The sequence below is a fragment of the Eucalyptus grandis genome, chromosome 2 (genome assembly GCF_016545825.1).
Source record: "Eucalyptus grandis isolate ANBG69807.140 chromosome 2, ASM1654582v1, whole genome shotgun sequence".
Taxonomy (NCBI): Eukaryota; Viridiplantae; Streptophyta; class Magnoliopsida; order Myrtales; family Myrtaceae; genus Eucalyptus; species Eucalyptus grandis.
In genome coordinates, this window is record NC_052613.1 from 34,566,279 (window position 1) to 34,572,278 (window position 6,000).

Consider the following 6,000-nt stretch of genomic DNA (forward strand, 5'->3'; position numbering starts at 1 on the left):
TGCCAATTCTGGCGAGGGTAGCTAGAAATCCGACGTATTACTTTAAAAATAAATTGATCTATATGACTCACCGGAGTTGCCTACTTAGCAATGAACATGTAAAATGACGTTGTTGTGCCCCAAAATCAATTTTTAATATAAATATTAATAAAATTAAATTAAAAAATAAACTTATAAAAAAAAAAAAGGAGGAGCGGTAGCAAATCAGTGAGGGCCTCTATGGTCCTCGCCACTGCTACCGTTCCATCGTTGCTGGCCCTTGCCAACGATGGTGGGGAGGTGACAACGAGGGTTGTGAAGGTCCTTGTCAAAGCCGCGGCTGCCTTTTTTTTAATTAATATTTTTTTTCTAATTAATTTTGGGGGCTTATAGTGCCATGTGGACTTTAAAAAAAAAAATTCCATGTGGATAATTTTTTTCAAAGAAAGTGCCACGTCAATAAAAAAAAAGTTACTGGAAAATGTTACATCAGCAGTTTGGCCATAATTACTTGCCGTTGTCAGTTAAGTGTTCTATTCTTCTCCGATTTTGGCACTTAAGTGTACTTTTTGAAACTTAAATGTCTCACTGTGTCAAGTTTCGGTACTTGCAATATCCGCACCCACTTTCCAATCTCTTTCAGAATAGAGCCGCTGAGGTTATTCTTGGAGAGATATAGTGACGAAAGAATTTGCATGTGGATGATGGGACTTTAATGTGCGAATTGAAAGGTAAAGCCTGAAATTAGGGAAGAAGAAAACCCTTGTTGGTTTTGGCGTGGAGGATAATCTACTCTACCTAAAAATAATTCAGTCTCCCTTCCCTCTCGTTCTCATCGCGTAATTGGACTAATCGAATTAAGAGTCAACACTAAGGAAAATATACTAAGCAGTCCTGACAAGTCACATCAAGACTTCTTTTACGATTTTTCAATGACTTGTTGGTCATTTGTAACTCGACATCGATGGAGGAAAAGTCGAGTGGGTATGAGCTGCACATAATATTTTCTCCGCCATGAAGAAGTGGCATCTCGTAATCTATTAGAGAAGATTCTTTTCATTCATGAAACACAGCACACTAAAGAAGCTTTGTAGCTAGTCAAAATGGTTTACCTCTGGATAGTGCTGGAACTTTGAAAAGGAAATAAGGTGCTGCAACCCGACCTTGCGCGGCCCCAAGGGAATGGGGTGGAAAGGTTGGATTTAGAGGTACTTGATTATGGAAGCTCTCTCATAGTTTTTATCCACGGAGGTGTCATCATTTCATCTCCCGTGTGAACCTCTTGTGAGTTTACTTGATCGCAGTCATGAGTTCTCTCAAACTCATACCTCCCATGATAACAGAGAGTGTCGTGGCCCTACCTTGACGTCATGGCACGTCTTGATTGATGGTTTCAAGATCGAAAAGAAACCGGGCGTAAAAGTGAGTTTTAGGGTATTTTTACGATTATGATAGCCCTCTCGAGATGTACATCCACAAAAGATGGCATCACTTTATCTTCATTGGCTTCACCATCTTGAGTATGTTAAATCATGACTTATGAACCTTTTCCTAAGGTCCAAACCCCTCACGACGAGTTCATTTAATCAATCTAGTTATTTTAAGACAACCTAGAATAAGATGGGAGTCACCACTAGCCTCGTTTTTTAGGGGTCGGCTAGAAAACTAAATCAAGGGTCGAGAGTTTTTCTTCGATTTCTACTCAACCAAATAGAAGGGTTCAGAAACTTGGGTTATGCTAATATTTTATTAGCACCCTTTTGATATCTAATAGTATGTCGTCTTTAGCTAAGGTGATCATGCATGTCTTTTTACTATTTTCGGGATTGTTTAACCTAAACAAAGTGAGCATGCTTGGTTAGTCATTTTTGTGTTTTTCTATTTCTAAGAAAGATGAAAGAAAAGGCTCAATTAAATTGAAGGTACAAGATAATAAGTAAATAATCAAGGAAAGCAATAAATCTATCATACAATCCTAGGAAAGAAAAAAAGAGAAATGGAACAAAAGGATAGGAAAGAAAAGAACCCGCAACTTGTTGGGTTTTTATACAAACCAAGGAAACCTGAGACATATATCGGGAATGAATGATACAAAAGCATGGTTGGAATGGACATTGACCTTTAGCCATTCTCATGTCATCTTTATCTTTGAGATTCTAATCTAAACCTAGTCTAAGATTTGAAACTAGGTCATATAATGGAAAGAAATATGTATAAACGTCAAAACAATCAAAAGCACAATCTAATGCCAAGATCAATCAATCAAGAGAAGTGGGGTTCAAAGATCAATCAAATTTGGGCCTCGAGGTTGGCCTTTGCAGTTCATGCATGGGTCCCTCTAGACACTTACCTGATTCATTTTATGACTTATAGCCATTATTGGCAAGGGTTGGTCCAAACATGGGTAAAAACAAGGGTTCGAATTTGATCACAAGTCTAAATTCTAATCTAATTTGAAAAAAATGGAAAATGATCCTAACGAAAAGTAATTGACATGAAATCAATGGCATTTAAAAGCTCTAAGAGTGCTTTACCATTTCCTAGAAGGGCTCAAGTCTAACGAGGTCAACGTGGTGCTTTAAGATCGGGGTTTCTAAAAACGTGCACATCAGTCAATAAAAACCCGAACCTAAGCATGCATTATTAAGTCTAGAAGTAATTCATGCAATTCACAAACGATATGTAATTCACAAATGTAGTATTTTATTAATATGTCCATGATGGGGTGCGATCGAAACGCATCATTTCATCTTGATATGCTACAATGGAAAGACACCATTTTGAGAGGGTGTGAGGGAGTCATATAAAAGACTCCTGAAGACAACCATTGGAATGGTTGGAAGAACATACGTTCATAAAATCCTCTCTTTTTTTTGTTTGTCCAATTTCCATCAAAAGAAAGAAGGCGTTCCATTTCTCCTTTACAAGAACAATTGGCATTTACACTGTGGAAATCGGGTGCTTTTCTCGTAATTGCATTCAGACCAACGTGAAGTATTTTTGTTCGCGATTCATCCGCAATTCAACGATCGTTCTGGGGTTAATTGTTGTTTGCACATCGGATAAAGGTAAGTCGTCTTTCGTCGACTTGAATTCTAATATTGGTTTCAGAGCCCAGTCGTGATTTCTGCCTTGTTTTTCATTGAATTTTCTCATTTACCATTTGATATCGAGATCAAGAGTATGAAATCTACACTGTTTGGATGTCTAATGGTCGGAATTGCTATCTAAATTGTTGAAAATGAACCAAAGCGAAGAACGGGTTCGGGGTCAGGTACACCTGTACGCTTTTGGCCACTTTTCGACATACTTTTTCAGCCAAAATCATTTTTTAAATATACAGGGTGTAAGTGCTTATCGAGATGAGTTCGACAATGGGTCGAGTGCCGCCGGAGGACGCCGAACACGCCCACACGCGCGGCCAGAAGCCGTTGCGCATGGGCACCACGCACCTAACGCGCTAGGCACACCAGCACGTGAGCGTCACACGCGTGATGACGAAGCGACGCGTGTTGACGTAGCGAATGACGTCATCCAACAGGTCGGTAACCGCCGAATGATGTCATCAATGATGTCATCAATGACCTTATTGCTGGCGGCGGTTGGCTGGCTGGTCACCCGGCGAACCGACTGGAGACCCGACCTGACCCGACCGTTGATCGGTCAACTGGTCAGTCGGATTGGCGGTCAAACTAGTCAGACCAGTCAATCGGACCGGCGGTCGAACCAGTCAGACTGGTCGCCGGGTGGGATCGGGTCGACTCGGACGGCTAGGAGCCCTTAGGCTCGTTGGTGCGTGTGGGTGCATGAGATGTCCAATTGGAGCGTGGTCGGCAGTGTTTGGTTTGTATGGATGTTCTCTACTCGTGATATATTTATTTTTTTATTTTTTAAATGTATAAAAATGTGTAGGAAACCTTAAGTGTGTGTATTTTTGGGGGTTTAATGCATAGTTTATTCATTTTTAGCTTATATTTTCTTTTGTTTTAGGAAATACAATAGCTAACCTATATGAAAATGATGTCATATATGCTTAGTAGAGCTTGGTTTGATGGTAGCGTGTATATAGTTTAATATACTTGTAGTTTTCTAGTTCCAAGAAAATTTGAAAGAGTTCTCACCTAGAACTTAAAATTTGCACAAATTAAACTAATTAATGATAATAGAACAATTGTACAAAAAAGTTGATTGGGAACATAGTGAACTTTTGTTTCTATGTCTTTTGTTGAATTATAATTAATTTAGTTTGTCTTTGTTGCAAATTAAGTATGTGTGTTACTCTGAAAAATGTGCTAGTATTGATTCTGCGTTTATTATGTCAATGTGTTATAGTAATTGATTATGGCTTTGGCATTCAAGACCATTGTGACTGACCTCAATAAGGGTGAGAAGCCGAATGGTGACAATTGTGATATTGGGCACCAAAAGTGTGACATCCTGAAATTCGACCCCGCTTCGATAAAGTGAAATGGGCATTTCGTCAACGTGTTTACGGTCCTTTTTCTCTGAGCTGATCACTCACGAGTTAACTAACCTATTGGGTGAAGCCGTTAAGGGATGTATCTGCAGTAAAATCCCTAAAAGCTACTCAATTGGTTGGATTGGACTAAAATCACGTTTGATTGATTCTAACCATGAAGTTTAATTTGGTTTCGGGAATCGAATATTCGAGTGTGTCACGATTCATTTTTAGGACCCTGTCTCATCGTCTGTCAAATTATTGACGAGTCCGAAATTTCAAGAAAGAAATTATCGGAGGAAAAATTGAAGACCAAAAGAAAATAGAAAGGAAAAGGAAAAGAGAAAAAGGAAATTAGCATAAAAGAATTATGTATTTCCCTTTTCTTTTTCCTCTCTCTCCCTCTCTTTTCTTTTCTTTATTTTCTTTTTTCTCTCTTCTTTCCCTCCCCCTCGTGCGAAACCCTTCCCCACCGCCTATTCTCTCTCTTTTCCTCTTTGACCAGTCAATGTTTATTTCTCTCTCCTCTCTCTTCTTCCTTCCCGCACACGACAGAACCAGCTTCTTCTTCTCCTTCTTTCTTCGCGAGCGAACCAGAACTAGAAGCTGCAGCTCCGTCGCCGCCCATCCCGCCGCCGCACCGCCGCTCGCACGCCCGCGACAGGTGCTCGCCCGTGCGCCCGCCGTCGTCCCGCCGTCCGCGCACGCCCTGTGCCGCACGAATCAGCCCTGTTTCGCCCCGTTTCGCACCGACCAGCCACCGTCCGGCCACCTCCGGCCACCGCCCAGCCCGCCGGACTTCCCCCGTTCCCCTTGCTCTCCGCCGGCCTTCCCTCGCCGTTTTGGCCGCGGATCTGCTCCGACCAGCCAAGGGCAGAAACCCACGAAATGGGTTTCCAGCTGGTTCGGGCCCATTTTGGGCCGTTTCCCGGCCCCGGATCCGCGAGTTGCCTTGGGAAGTATCGTTCCTCGCGTCGCCGCCGTCGGATTGATCCGATTTGCGCGCGATTTGGTGAGTAATCTCACTAATCCTAGATTAGTTGGCTAATTATGCTTAAGGTTGGTTTAGATTTAATTTAATTATGTGTAGGTTGTTAGATTTAAATAAATTAGCAATTATTAGTCAATTGTGATGTGATTTAGATAAATTGATTGTGCAATTAACAAGTAGACGTGGTCTACTAATTATTGGAAGCATCTCGGGAATTTTCCGACCCTTTGTGGGCTCCAATTTGGCGATTCGGGCCTAAGTGGAATTTTTAGTATTTAAATATTAATTTTCGGAATTAAATTAAATAATTATTTATTTTTCGAAAATTTAAGGGAGATGGTCTGGAACCGGAATATTGTGCGATGACCGTGGTGAAGTCCGTTTATTTAATCGGGCTTTATTTTGAGCTAAATTGAATTTTTAATATTAATTATGTAATTTTCGAAATTAATAAATTAATTATTTATTTTTCGGAAATTAAGATTTTGATGGTCGACGACCGAAATCTCGTGCTGATCGTCGTGGCGCAGTCCGTTTATTCATTTGAGCTCCACGTTGTATGGAATTGAAT